Genomic DNA, 14772 nt, shown 5'->3' with positions numbered 1-14772 from the left:
GTCGTGTTTGGAGGACAAAGAATGCTGAGTTGCATCCACAGAACACCATACCTACTGTGAAGCATGGGGGTGGAAACATCATGCTTTGGGGCTGTTTTTCTGCAAAGGGACCAGGACGACTGATCCGTGTAAAGGAAAGAATGAATGGGGCCATGTATCGTGAGATTTTGAGTGAAAACCTCCTTCCATCAGCAAGGTTATTGAAGATGAAACGTGGCTGGGTCTTTCAGCATGACAATGATCCCAAACACACCGCCCGGGCAACGAAGGAGTGGCTTCGTAAGAAGCATTTCAAGGTCCTGGAGTGGCCTAGCCAGTCTCCAGATCTCAACCCCATAGAACATCTTTGGAGGGAGTTGAAAGTCCGTGTTGCCCAGCAACAGCCCCAAAACATCACTGCTCTAGAGGAGATCTGCATGGAGGAATGGGCCAAAATACCAGCAACAGTGTGTGAAAACCTTGTGAAGACTTACAGAAAACGTTTGATCTCTGTCATTGCCAACAAAGGGTATATAACAAAGTATTGAGATACACTTTTGTTATTGACCAAATACTTATTTTCCACCATAATTTGCAAATAAATTCATAAAAAATCCTACAATGTGATTTTCTGGATATTTGTTTCTCATTTTGTCCATCATATTTGAAGTGTACCTATGATGGAAATGACAGGCCTCTCTCATCTTTTTAAGTGGGAGAACTTGCACAATTGGTGGCTGACTAAATACTTTTTTTGCCACACTGTAGTTGTGTTTTCATGTTTTGAATGCTGTATTATAGTATGCCTAACCCTCACAAAATGTTCTGGTGATGGAGAGAAACACCAGACAAGACAAAGAGACAGCAACAGAATAGGATATGATGGAGAGAGACACCAAACAAGACACAGAGACAGCAACAGACGACACAGAGAAAGTGATGGAGAGAGGCTGAAGAGGGGAGAGCACATAGTGGACTGTTTCACTTAAAGCTGCTAAAGGGATTCTAATTACTGTGTGTGTGTGTGTGTGTGTGTGTGTGTGTGTGTGTGTGTGTGTGTGTGTGTGAGAGAGAGAGAGAGAGAAAGAGTGTTTAGGCACTGTGTGATTACTTAATCAGTTTGGCTCAATCCACAGTTCAGAGTCTATTTTTGGAGTTGCTGAGTGGTTTCTGGAAATACACTATTTTTGTATTCATGGATTTAGCTGTTGAAATTCCTTCCTGGACCCCCCTACTGGCTGCGGGCTAAGCCACCAATGTCTTCAAATCCTAAGGGAGAGAGGAGCTGCTACACCTAGGGAAAGAGGAGCTGATGCCCATGGGGAGAGAGGAGTTGCTACCCCTGGGGAGAGAGGAGTTGCTACCCCTGGGGAAAGAGGAGCTGATGCCCATGGAGAGAGAGGAGTTGCTACCCCTGGGGAGAGAGGAGTTGCTACCCCTGGGGAAAGAGGAGCTGATGCCCCTGGGGAGAGAGGAGTTGCTCCCCTGGGGAAAGAGGAGCTGATGCCCCTGGGAAGAGAGGAGCTGATGCCCCTGGGGAGAGAGGAGTTGCTACCCCTGGGGAAAGAGGAGCTGCAACCCCTGTGGAGAGAGGAGCTGTTACCCCTGTGGAGAGAGGAGCTGCTACCCCTGGGGTTAGAGGAGCTGCTATCCCTGTGGAGAGAGGAGCTGTTAACCCTGGGGAGAGAGGAGTTGCATCCAGGAGAGACTGCGACCCTGCTCAGGAAGAGCTTAACGATTTGTGTTTGTTGGGGCACGTTTGGCAGGAGTTTCAGTGATGAAGACAGCTGAACTTGCTGATGTTTCACAATATGCCATGGCCGTCTCAGTCACCAGGTCTCAACACAATAGAACAACAAATCAACAAAACACCAAATGATGGAATTTCTTGTGGAAGAATGGTGTCACATCCCTCCAATAGAATTCCAGACATTTGTCAAATGTATGCCAAGGCACATTGTAAGAGCTACAAAGAGAGAGGAAGTGGGAGAGAGAACAGGCCAGACCTGATATGTAAATGAACAGAGCAAACGAAAGTAACTTTCGACGACCGAATGATCATTCCAGACTCTGTTTCTATTGAGAGAGAGATAAAAGGTAAGACAGCGATTGTTATGTGCATAAATATAGTTGATGATATTGTTATGTGTATTAATATAGTTGATGATATTGTTTTGTGTATTCATATAGTTGATGATATTGTTGTGTGTGTTCATATAGTTGATGATATTGTTAAGTGTGTTCATATAGTTGATGATATTGTTAAGTGTGTTCATATAATTGATGATATTGTTATGTGTGTTCATACAGTTGATGATATTGTTAAGTGTGTTCATATAGTTGATGATATTGTTGTGTGTGTTCATACAGTTGATGATATTGTTAAGTGTGTTCATATAGTTGATGATATTGTTGTGTGTATTCATACAGTTGATGATATTGTTATGTATATAAATATAGTTGATGATATTGTTAGGTGTGTTCATACAGTTGATGATATTGTTATGTGTATTCATACAGTTGATGATATTGTTATGTATATAAATATAGTTGATGATATTGTTAGGTGTGTTCATACAGTTGATGATATTGTTTTGTGTATTCATATAGTTGATGATATTGTTAAGTGTGTTCATATAGTTGATGATATTGTTGTGTGTGTTCATACAGTTGATGATATTGTTAAGTGTGTTCATACAGTTGATGATATTGTTATGTGTATTCATACAGTTGATGATATTGTTATGTATATAAATATAGTTGATGATATTGTTAGGTGTGTTCATACAGTTGATGATATTGTTATGTGTATTCATATAATTAATGATATTGTTAAGTGTGTTCATATAGTTGATGATATTGTTAAGTGTGTTCATATAGTTGATGATATTGTTAAGTGTGTTCATACAGTTGATGATATTGTTATGTGTATTCATATAATTGATGATATTGTTATGTGTATTCATATAATTGATGATATTGTTATGTGTGTTCATATAATTGATGATATTGTTATGTGTATTCATATAATTGATGATATTGTTATGTGTATTCATATAATTGATTATTATTTTGGTGGACAGTGTTGTAATAGGCCTACTCTCCTTAAAATAAATATAAATATTCAATATAAATTAAATGCGTGGGGTGAATTCGTTCTGTGCCCATCTGTGTGCCCCAGGGTGATCGCTCCTACACTATCTAGAATCTAAAAAGGTTATTTTTCTGTCCCCAAAGGATAACCCTTTCTAGAACCCTAGAACCCTTTCTAGAACCCTAGTACCCTTTCTACTAGGGAGAAACCTTTTGGGTTCCATGAAGAACCCTTTCCACAAAGGGTTCTACGTGGAACCCAAAATAATATCTTATGGTGACAGTCGGAGGACCTGTTTGGAACCCTTTATTCTAAGAGTGTACTGTATCATAGGTCTATAGACTTTTCTTCTCAAAACAGACTTAAAACACAAGCAACAAACAAACATTTTCTCTTTCTAATCTACTGTGAATGATTTTCACTGAGGAAGGTATGTTGTGTGAAAGAGAGACAAATAAATATTTTGGAAAGCCTAACAACAAATTACTTCCTCAAAATAGGTTGTGTGTATTCATTAGTGCCAACCGTAGCAAAATGTTTGACAACAGAAACCTTTAATGTAACATTGTGGGGTGTTTGGAGTAAACTGTTTATGCAACATTTTAAAACTGTTGGCTGGTGAGTAAACTAATGAATACAAGGTTCAACAACACAGGTTGCGGCCTACAACTCGGCTGTTGATGCCGGATGCTGAAACCTGAACGTAGACTGAAGGGTATACTATGATGCAAGCTAGATTTACTGGTTTTCAAAAGCTAATCAAATCAAATCAAATGTTATTTGTCACATACACATGGTTAGCAGATGTTAATGCGAGTGTAGTGAAATGCTTGTGCTTCTAGTTCCGACCATGCAGTAAAATCGAAACAAGTAATCTAACAATTCAAACCAACTACCTTATTCACACAAGTGTAAAGGAATGAATAAGAATATGATCATAAAAATATATGGATGAGCGATGGCCGAAAAGCATAGGCAAGATGCAGTAGATGGTATAGAGTACAGTATATACATATGAGATGAGTAATGTAGGGTATGTAAACATTATATAAAGTGGCATTGTTTAAAGTGTCTAGTGATACATTTATTACATCCAATTATTTATCATTAAAGTGGCTTGAGATTTGAGTCAGTATGTTGGCAGGAGCCATTCAATGTTAGTGGTGGCTGTTTAACAGTCTGATGGCCTTCAGATAGAAGCTGTTTTTCAGTCTCTCGGTCCCAGCTTTGATGCACCTGTACTGACCTCACCTTCTGGTTGATAGTGGGGTGAACAGGCAGTGGCGCGGGTGGTTGTTGTCCTTTATGATTTTTTTTGGCCTTCCTTTGACATCGGGTGGTGTAAGTGTCCTGGAGGGCAGGTAGTTTGCCCCCGGGGATGCGTTGTGCAGACCTCACTACCCTCTGGAGAGCCTTACGGTTGTGGGCGGAGCAGTTGCCGTACCAGGAAGTGATACAGCCCGACAGCCCGATGTTGTTTCTTACCCTCACCACCTGGGGGCGGCCCGTCAGGAAGTCCAGGACCCAGTTGCACAGGGCGGGATCGAGACCCAGGGTCTCAAGCTTATTGACGAGATTGGAGGGCACTATGGTGTTAAATGCTGAGCTGTAGTCAATGAACAGCATTCTTACATAGGCAGAATAAATCAAGATGTCGTCAATATAGACTACCACACTTGCCCGTGCAAGTCCCTGAGAATCTCATCTATAAAGGATTGGAAGACGGCTGGAGCATTTTTCAACCCTTACGGCATGACGAGGTACTCATAGTGGCCTGATGTGGTACTAAACGCTGTTTTCCACTCGTCTCCTCCCCGAATACGCACCAGATTACACGCGCTCCAGTTTTGTGAAGAAACGCGCTCCGTGGATTGATTCCACCGCCGTAGCGATGAGAGGTAGCGGATAACTAAAACCCACTGTGATCGAATTGAGACCTCGATAATCAATGCACGGACGCAGACCTACCCTCTTTTTCCTCACAAAAAAGAAACTTGAGGAGACGGGTGACATGGAGGGCCCAATGTACCCCTGTCTCAGAGCTTTGTCACATATGTCTCCATAGCCAACGTCTCCTCCTGTGACAGTGGGTACACGTGACTCCGGGGAAGTTCAGCGTTCTCCTGGAGGTTTATCACGCAATCCCACTGTCGATGGGGTGGTAATTTGTTAGCTTTTTTCTTACTAAAAGCGATAGCCAAATCGGCATATTCTGGGGGCGCACGGTGGAAACTGGTCTGGACTCTCCACCGTCGTGGCACCGATGGAAACTCCTATACACCTACCCGAACACACGTCTGACCACCCCTGAAGAGCCCCCTGTTTCCAGGAAATGAGGGGATTGTGAATAGCCAGCCAGGGAACCCCCAACACCACTGGAAACCCAGGTGAATCCATAAGGTAGAAACTGATCTTCTCCCTATGATCCCCCTGCGTCACCATGTCCAGCGGAATCGTAGCCTCCCTGACCAGCCCTGACCCTAACGGTCGGCTATCTAAGGAGTGCACGGGGACAGGTGGGTCTATCTGCACTAACGGAATACCCAACTTACGGGCGAGTCCGCGATCCATAAAACTCCCAGCTGCGCCTGAATCGACTAGCGCCTTTTGCTGAAGAGAGGGAAAAAACGCAGGAAAGAAAATAAACAAAAACATGTGACCAACAGGGAGCTCTGGGTGAGTGTGGTGCCTGCTCACCTGGGGTTCACCTGAGGCTCACACTCTCCTCACCCGAGGGAGCCGGACGCACGGTAGCCAGGCCGCCGCTCCATCGTACTCCCTCGGGGGGGAGAGACGCAATGAGCTGGACCCAGAGGACGACGTAGGTGCAGTAGGTGGCGTCGTCTGTGGGGGAGCTGGGGTAGACGTCAGTAGACCACTCTTTTCCCATCGCTCCATCCTCTCCATCATCTGGTCCATCGCTGTACCGATCCGATGGAGGACAGCTGTATGGTGATGGACGCGCTCCTCCATAGTTGGGAGAGGGGTGGTCGCTGCTCCTGCTGACTCCATTTCGGTGGTGCGGGCTTCTGTTACAACTTCTAACAATGGCGAGTGGAGGAGTCAAGCGCAGAGAGCAGGTAATTCAGTACGTGGATATTTTATTCCATAGACTGTGGAACCACGACATGCAAAACACCAGGGCGCATGAAACAACTGGTCCCAAAATACAACGGACTAAAAACTGTCCGGAAAAATACTGATAACACTCATACATAGATAACAGGAAACAAGCCCGCACAAATACCCAGCGGGCCTAGTGCCCTTAAATAGCCTACAAACAAACACTAACTCAAAACAGGTGTACCCAATTAAACCCAATAAACAGAAACAAACGGAAAGGGAATCGATGGCAGCTAATAGGCCGGCGACGACGACCGCCGAGCGCCGCCCGAACAGGAAGAGGCACCATCTTCGGCGAGATTCGTGACATGTGGGTACAACATCACCGATGCACATGCTAATAAACTTGCTTGCGAATCAACGTATTCATCAATATTCATGACTGTGATTATAATCAAAGCGAATTCTCTTGGTAGATAATGCGGTCGACATTTGATTGTATGGAATTCTAGGTCAGGTGAACAAAAGGACTTGAGTTCCTGTATGTTGTTATGATCACACCTCGTCTCGAAACCTCTTCATCCTACCCCCTCCTTTTTCGAACATTCTGTTAAAAATCGCGCAACATTTCAGCGTCCTGCTACTCATGCCAGAAATATAGTATATGCATATGATTAGTATGTGTGGATAGAAAACACTCTGAAGTTTCTAAAACTGGTTAAATCACGGCTGTGACTATAACAGAGCGTGTGTTTCATCGAAAAGCGCAAGAAAAACTGGTCACTGAAAGCTGAAAAAAGTATCCATGCGCCCCTTTCATGTATTGTTTAAAGGAAACCAAATTTAATATGGAGACGGATGCAATTCCTACAGCTTCCACACGATGTCAAAAACGTCATTTTCATTGACAAAAATCCTTTGAGACATTACCAATAGATCCGTCATTCCATCCAGCCTACAACAATCGATTTTGGAAGATTGAAAAATGGACACTGTTTTCTTGAGTAGCTGCTATTGAATACAGATCGCCCAGTGATCAATCGCTTATTAACGTTTACAAATACCTAAAGTTGGGTTATAAAAGTAGGTTGAAGTGTTTTGTCAAAGAATATAGGCAATTTATATAATTTTTAAACATGTTGGAAGAGAGCTTTTTTCCTGATGCAGACAGGCTATACAAATGGATATTTTGGGCATTCATGGACGGATTTAATCGGGAAAAAGACCAATTTGTGATGTTTATGGGACATATAGGAGTGCCAACAAAGAATATCATCAAAGGTAATGAATGTTTTATATTTTATTTCTGCGTTTTTGTGTAGCGCCGGCTACGCTAATTCTTTTGTCTACGTTGCCTTCAGGCATTTTGGGGTGTTGCATGCTATCAGATAATAGCTTCTCATGCTTTCGCCGAAAAGCATTTTAAAAATCTGACTTGTTGGCTAGATTCACAACGAGTGTAGCTTTAATTCAATACCCTGCATGTGTATTTTAATGAACGTTTGAGTTTTAACGAGTACATTTAGCATTTAGCGTAGTGCATTTGCATTTCCAGGTGCCTACTTGAGACGTCTGCGTCTCAAGTAGGATCAAGAAGTTTTAATCATAAGGCATACACCTCCGCCCTTCTTCTTACCAGAGAAATGTTTGTTTCTGTCGGCGCGATGTGTGAAGAAACCAGCGGAGTTGTACCCACTCTGATAACGTATCCTGAGTGAGCCATGTTTCCATCAGAATATACAGAGCTTGTCATCGGGAAGGTGCTCTCTCAGCAGAATAAAAAATTTCTCAATGACTTGATATTTTCTGGTTGTGAATTCAGGCTACAAGGTGAGAATCCTGATACTAATACTGGGTTAAAAACCTATTGCGGATCGGATCCCGCTTGTGGGATCAAATTCGACAACATCCATTGAAATTGCAGCTCTCCAAATTCAAAATACAAAATCGTAATATTAAACATTCATGAAAATACAAGGGTCATACATCATTCTTTAGCTTAGAATCTTGGAAATCGATTGTCCGATTGCCCGATAATATTGTCCGATTTACAATAGGCTTTACGGCGAAAGCAGTTTTCGATTATCTGAGGACAGCGCCCCACATCCAACATGTTTTTCAAACCAGCACAGGCGACACAAAATTCACAAATAGCGATAAAATAAATCACTTGCCTTTGATGATCTTCCTCTGGTTGCAATCCCAAGGGTCCCAGCTACACAATGAATGGTTGTTTTGTTCGATAAAGTCTTTCTTTATATCCAAAAAAGTCTGTTTAGTTGGCGCCATTGATTTCACTAATCCACTCGTTCAACATGCAGACAAAGAATTCCAAAAAGTTACCGGTAAAGTTCGTCCAAACAAGTCAAATTATGTTTCTAATTAATCCTCAGGTCCCCTAATATCTAAATAATCGATAATATTTGAGACGGAGAATAATATGTTCAACAGGGAAGATAAATAACGAAGAGCGCACTCCTGTTCACACGCTCAACAAGACTAGCTTTCTAATGAGGAACACCTTGGATAAACTACAACTACTTGTTCGTTTTTCAAGAAACAAGCCCGAAACCTTGTATAAAGACTGCTGACATCTAGTGGAAGCCATAGGTACTGCAATCTGGGAGCTATTTATTTGTTTTTCCCATAGCCTTCCATTTGAAAGGCCTGTGACCTCCAAAAACAACATTTCCAGATTGATTTTCCTCAGGTTTTCGCCTGCCATATCAGTTCTGTTATACTCACAGACATTATTTTAACAATTTTAGAAACTTCAGAAGGTTTTCTATCTAATTCTATGCATATCCTAGCTTCTGGGCCTGTGTAACAGGCAGTTTAATTTGGGCACGTCAGACAGCCGAAATTCAGGATACTACTCCCTAGCCTTAAGAAGTTTTAACTACTTAACTACTTATGATGATACTGGGTTAACACTATTTATACAGATACTGGGTTAACCCTACTTATGATGAAACTGGGTTAACACTATTTATACAGATACTGGGTTAACCCTACTTATGATGATACTGGGTTAACACTATTTATACAGATACTGGGTTAACACTATTTATACAGATACTGGGTTAACCCTACTTATGATGAAACTGGGTTAACACTATTTATACAGATACTGGGTTAACCCTATTTATACTGATACTGGGTTAACAATATTTATACTGATACTGGGTTAACCCTGTTTATACTGATACTGGGTTAACCCTATTTATACTGATACTGGGTTAACACTATTTATACTGATACTGGGTTAACACTATTTATACAGATACTGGGTTAACCCTACTTATGATGAAACTGGGTTAACACTATTTATACAGATACTGGGTTAACCCTGTTTATACTGATACTCGGTTAACCCTATTTATACTGATACTGGGTTAACCCTATTTATACTGATACTGGGTTAACCCTGTTTATACTGATACTGGTTTAACCCTATTTATACTGATACTGGGTTAACACTATTTATACTGATACTGGGTTAACCCTGTTTGTACTGATACTGGGTTAACCCTATTTATACTTATACTGGGTTAACACTATTTATACTGATACTGGGTTAACACTATCTACACTGATACTGGGTTAACCCTGTTTATACTGATACTGGGTTAACCCTATTTATACTGATACTGGGTTAACACTATTTATACTGATACTGGGTTAACCCTATTTATACTGATACTGGGTTAACACTATTTATACTGATACTGGTTTAACCCTATTGCTGCGATGCAGATGGTGTTTTCCTTTTTCGCCAGCGACCTGGGTTCCCTGCCCTGCCCTGCTGTTTGCTACAATATTAATATCATAGACTACCTGTTGAACTAATAGACACAATCATTTGATTGAAAGGATTTTAGGATAATATCAGTAATTGTTGATTTAGAGTTGTCTTCTGGGTTCAGCCTTGTAGCTGTCTTTATCAATTGGGTGAAATGTAACAAATGACATCACAATGACATGTCCTCAGAGTTGGGAGATAACCAGTCCCAGTCTAAATCACCATGACAATCATTTCATTATTTCTCCAGAGCAGCAAGGGAATCTAGAGACTCAACCTTTGTAGAGTCAGAATCACCTTTATTCACCAAGTACATTTACACATACAGATGTAGGATCTTAATTTGAGTCAGTTTACTACAGCAGGTAAATAAATATTCCTGCAGTAACAGAAAATGTTAATTATTATGTGAATTATAATTCATGGACATTTTTGTAGGTAATGTAGATACATTTTCTTTAAGGGAAACTCAAGTCTGAAATTTCTAAAATGAAATTACAAACTTCAGAAGCCTTTTTAAAGCTCAAATAGACTACAGGTTAATATGGTGCTGCTAGTGATAGACAACATTTAGAGACAGAATATAGACAGAAGAGTACACAAAGTTTCCCTACAACATTTTACACAGCTAGGTAGAGTGAGCAAAGAGGTATAAGAGAATGAACAGTGGATATACACATATACAGTACAGTGGATATACAGTTGATATACAGTACAGTGGATATACAGTTGATATACAGTTGATATACAGTACAGTGGCTATACAGTTGATATACAGTACAGTGGATATATTGTTGATATGCAGTACAGTGGCTATACAGTTGATATACAGTTGATATACAGTACAGTGGCTATACAGTTGATATACAGTACAGTGGCTATACAGTTGATATACAGTACAGTTGATATACAGTTGATATACAGTACAGTGGATATACAGTTGATATACAGTACAGTGGATATACAGTTGATATACAGTACAGTGAAAATACAGTTGATATACAGTACAGTGGATATACAGTTTATATACAGTACAGTGGCTATACATGCAGTTGATATACAGTACAGTGGATATACAGTTTATATACAGTACAGTGGCTATACATATAGTGGATATACAGTGGATATACTGTACAGTGGATATACAGTTGATATACAGTACAGTGGATATACAGTTGATAAACAGTACAGTGGATATACAGTTGATATACAGTACAGTGGCTATACAGTTAATATACAGTACAGTGGCTATATAGTTGATATACAGTACAGTGAATATACAGTTGATAAACAGTACAGTGGATATACAGTACAGTTGATAAACAGTTGATATACAGTACAGTGGATATACATTTGATATACAGTACAGTGGATATACAGTTGATAAACAGTACAGTGGATATACCATTGATAAACAGTACAGTGGATATACAGTTGATATACAGTACAGTGGATATACAGTTGATATACAGTACAGTGGATATACAGTTGATATACAGTACACTGATACATTTGATATACAGTACAGTGACTATAGAGTTGATATACAGTACAGTGGATATACAGTTGGTATACAGTACAGTGGATATACAGTTGATATACAGTACAGTGGATATACAGGTGATATACAGTACAGTGGATATACATTTGATATACAGTACAGCGACTATACAGTTGATATACAGTACAGTAACTATACAGTTGATATACAGTGCAGTGGCTATACAGTTGATATACAGTACAGTGGATATAAGGTTTATATACAAAACAGTGCATATACAGTTTATATACAGTACAGTGGATATACAGTTGATATACAGTACAGTGGATGTACAGTTTATATACAGTACAGTGGCTATACAGTACAGTGGATATACAGTGGACATACAGTACAGTGGATATACCATTGATATACAGTACAGTGGATATACAGTTGATATACAGTGGATGTTCACATTTACGGTATCAGTATAAATATATCTAAGAGAGATGAACAGAGAGCTAATGCAGTTTCATTCAGTTATTTAGTGTACAGTTCAGAGATGGCTTGATGTGGTTTGCAGCATAGAGTGTATAGCCGTTTAGTCTCTATGGGCCAGGTGGCCAGTCGGTAAGGGCCACAGCATTGTCCTTTAGTCTCTATGGGCCAGGTGGCCAGTCGGTAAGGGCCACAGCATAGTCCTTTAGTCTCTATGGGCCAGATGGCCAGTTGGTGAGGGCCACAGCATAGTCCTTTAGTCTCTATGGGCCAGATAGCCAGTTGGTGAGGGCCACAGCATAGTCCTTTTGTCTCTATGGGCCAGATGGCCAGTCAGTGAGGGCCACAGCATAGTCCTTTAGTCTCTATGGGCCAGATGGCCAGTTGGTAAGGGCCACAGCATAGTCCTTTTGTCTCTATGGGCCAGATGGCCAGTTGGTGAGGGCCACAGCATGGGGAAAGAAACTGTTCATATGGGGGCCTATAACATCTAATCACAGCAGCTGAGAGTTGCAACTTCATTGCTAATAACAGCCTTATTTATATAAAGACATCATCTCTGTACAAATGTAGGATCTTAATATGATCACCCTGTTACAGGAAAACTAAAATGTGTAGTGTATTTGAGTGTATTTAAGCTTTAAAAAGGTTTCTGAAGATGATAAATTCAATTTTTCCATTTTAAAAGGGTTAATTAATTACAGTCTACGTAATAGTTCAAATGTCCTGTTACTGCAGGAAAATGTTCCTGCTGTAGCAAACTGGCTCAAATTAAGATCCATCATCTGTAGCAATATACCTCTCTAATGAATATGGCTCTATCAGGATATATATACCTCCCTCTAATGTATATGGATATTTCAGGATATATATACCTCTCTCTAATGGCTATATCAGGATATATATACCTCTCTCTAATGGCTATATCAGGATATATATTCCTCTCTCTAATGTATATGACTATATCAGGATATGTATACCTCTCTCTAATGAACATGGCTCTATCAGGATATACAGTGCCTTGCGAAAGTATTCGGCCCCCTTGAACTTTGCGACCTTTTGCCACATTTCAGGCTTCAAACATAAAGATATAAAACTGTATTTTTTTGTGAAGAATCAACAACAAGTGGGACACAATCATGAAGTGGAACGACATTTATTGGATATTTCAAACTTTTTTAACAAATCAAAAACTGAAAAATTGGGCGTGCAAAATTATTCAGCCCCTTTACTTTCAGTGCAGCAAACTCTCTCCAGAAGTTCAGTGAGGATCTCTGAAAGATCCAATGTTGACCTAAATGACTAATGATGATAAATACAATCCACCTGTGTGTAATCAAGTCTCCGTATAAATGCACTTGCACTGTGATAGTCTCAGAGGTCCGTTAAAAGCGCAGAGAGCATCATGAAGAACAAGGAACACACCAGGCAGGTCCGAGATACTGTTGTGAAGAAGTTTAAAGCCGGATTTGGATACAAAAAGATTTCCCAAGCTTTAAACATCCCAAGGAGCACTGTGCAAGCGATAATATTGAAATGGAAGGAGTATCAGACCACTGCAAATCTACCAAGACCTGGACGTCCCTCTTAACTTTCAGCTCATACAAGGAGAAGACTGATCAGAGATGCAGCCAAGAGGCCCATGATCACTCTGGATGAACTGCAGAGATCTACAGCTGATGTGGGAGACTCTGTCCATAGGACAACAATCAGTCGTATATTGCACAAATCTGGCCTTTATGGAAGAGTGGCAAGAAGAAAGCCATTTCTTAAAGATATCCATAAAAAGTGTTGTTTAAAGTTTGCCACAAGCCACCTTGGAGACACATCAAACATGTGGAAGAAGGTGCTCTGGTCAGATGAAACCAAAATTGAACTTTTTGGCAACAATGCAAAATGTTATGTTTGGCGTAAAAGCAACACAGCTGAACACACCATCCCCACTGTCAAACATGGTGGTGGCAGCATCATGGTTTGGGCCTGCTTTTCTTCAGCAGGGACAGGGAAGATGGTTAAAATTGATGGGAAGATGGATGGAGCCAAATACAGGACCATTCTGGAAGAAAACCTGATGGAGTCTGCAAAAGACCTGAGACTGGGACGGAGATTTGTCTTCCAACAAGACAATGATCCAAAACATAAAGCAAAATCTACAATGGAATGGTTCAAAAATAAACATATCCAGGTGTTAGAATGGCCAAGTCAAAGTCCAGACCTGAATCCAATCGAGAATCTGTGGAAAGAACTGAAAACTGCTGTTCACAAACGCTCTCCATCCAACCTCACTGAGCTCGAGCTGTTTTGCAAGGAAGAATGGGAAAAAAAATTCAGTCTCTCGATGTGCAAAACTGATAGAGACATACCCCAAGCGACTTACAGCTGTAATCGCAGCAAAAGGTGGCGCTACAAAGTATTAACTTAAGGGGGCTGAATAATTTTGCACGCCCAATTTTTCAGTTTTTGATTTGTTAAAAAAGTTTGAAATATCCAATAAATGTCGTTCCACTTCATGATTGTGTCCCACTTGTTGTTGATTCTTCACAAAAAAATACAGTTTTATATCTTTATGTTTGAAGCCTGAAATGTGGCAAAAGGTCGCAAAGTTCAAGGGGGCCGAATACTTTCGCAAGGCACTGTATATACCTCTCTCTAATGTATATGACAATATCAGGATATATATACCTCTCTAATGTATATGACTCTATCAGGATACATATACCTCTCTCTAATGTATATGACTCTATCAGGATACATATACCTCTCTCTAATGTATATGACTCTATCAGGATATATATACCTCTCTCTAATGTATATGGCTCTATCAGGACTCACTTTTGACCATTTGACATCTTTTAT

This window comes from Oncorhynchus clarkii, chromosome 4 (assembly GCF_045791955.1).
Source record: "Oncorhynchus clarkii lewisi isolate Uvic-CL-2024 chromosome 4, UVic_Ocla_1.0, whole genome shotgun sequence".
Classification (NCBI taxonomy): domain Eukaryota; kingdom Metazoa; phylum Chordata; class Actinopteri; order Salmoniformes; family Salmonidae; genus Oncorhynchus; species Oncorhynchus clarkii.
Note: the sequence above shows the minus strand (reverse complement) of the source record.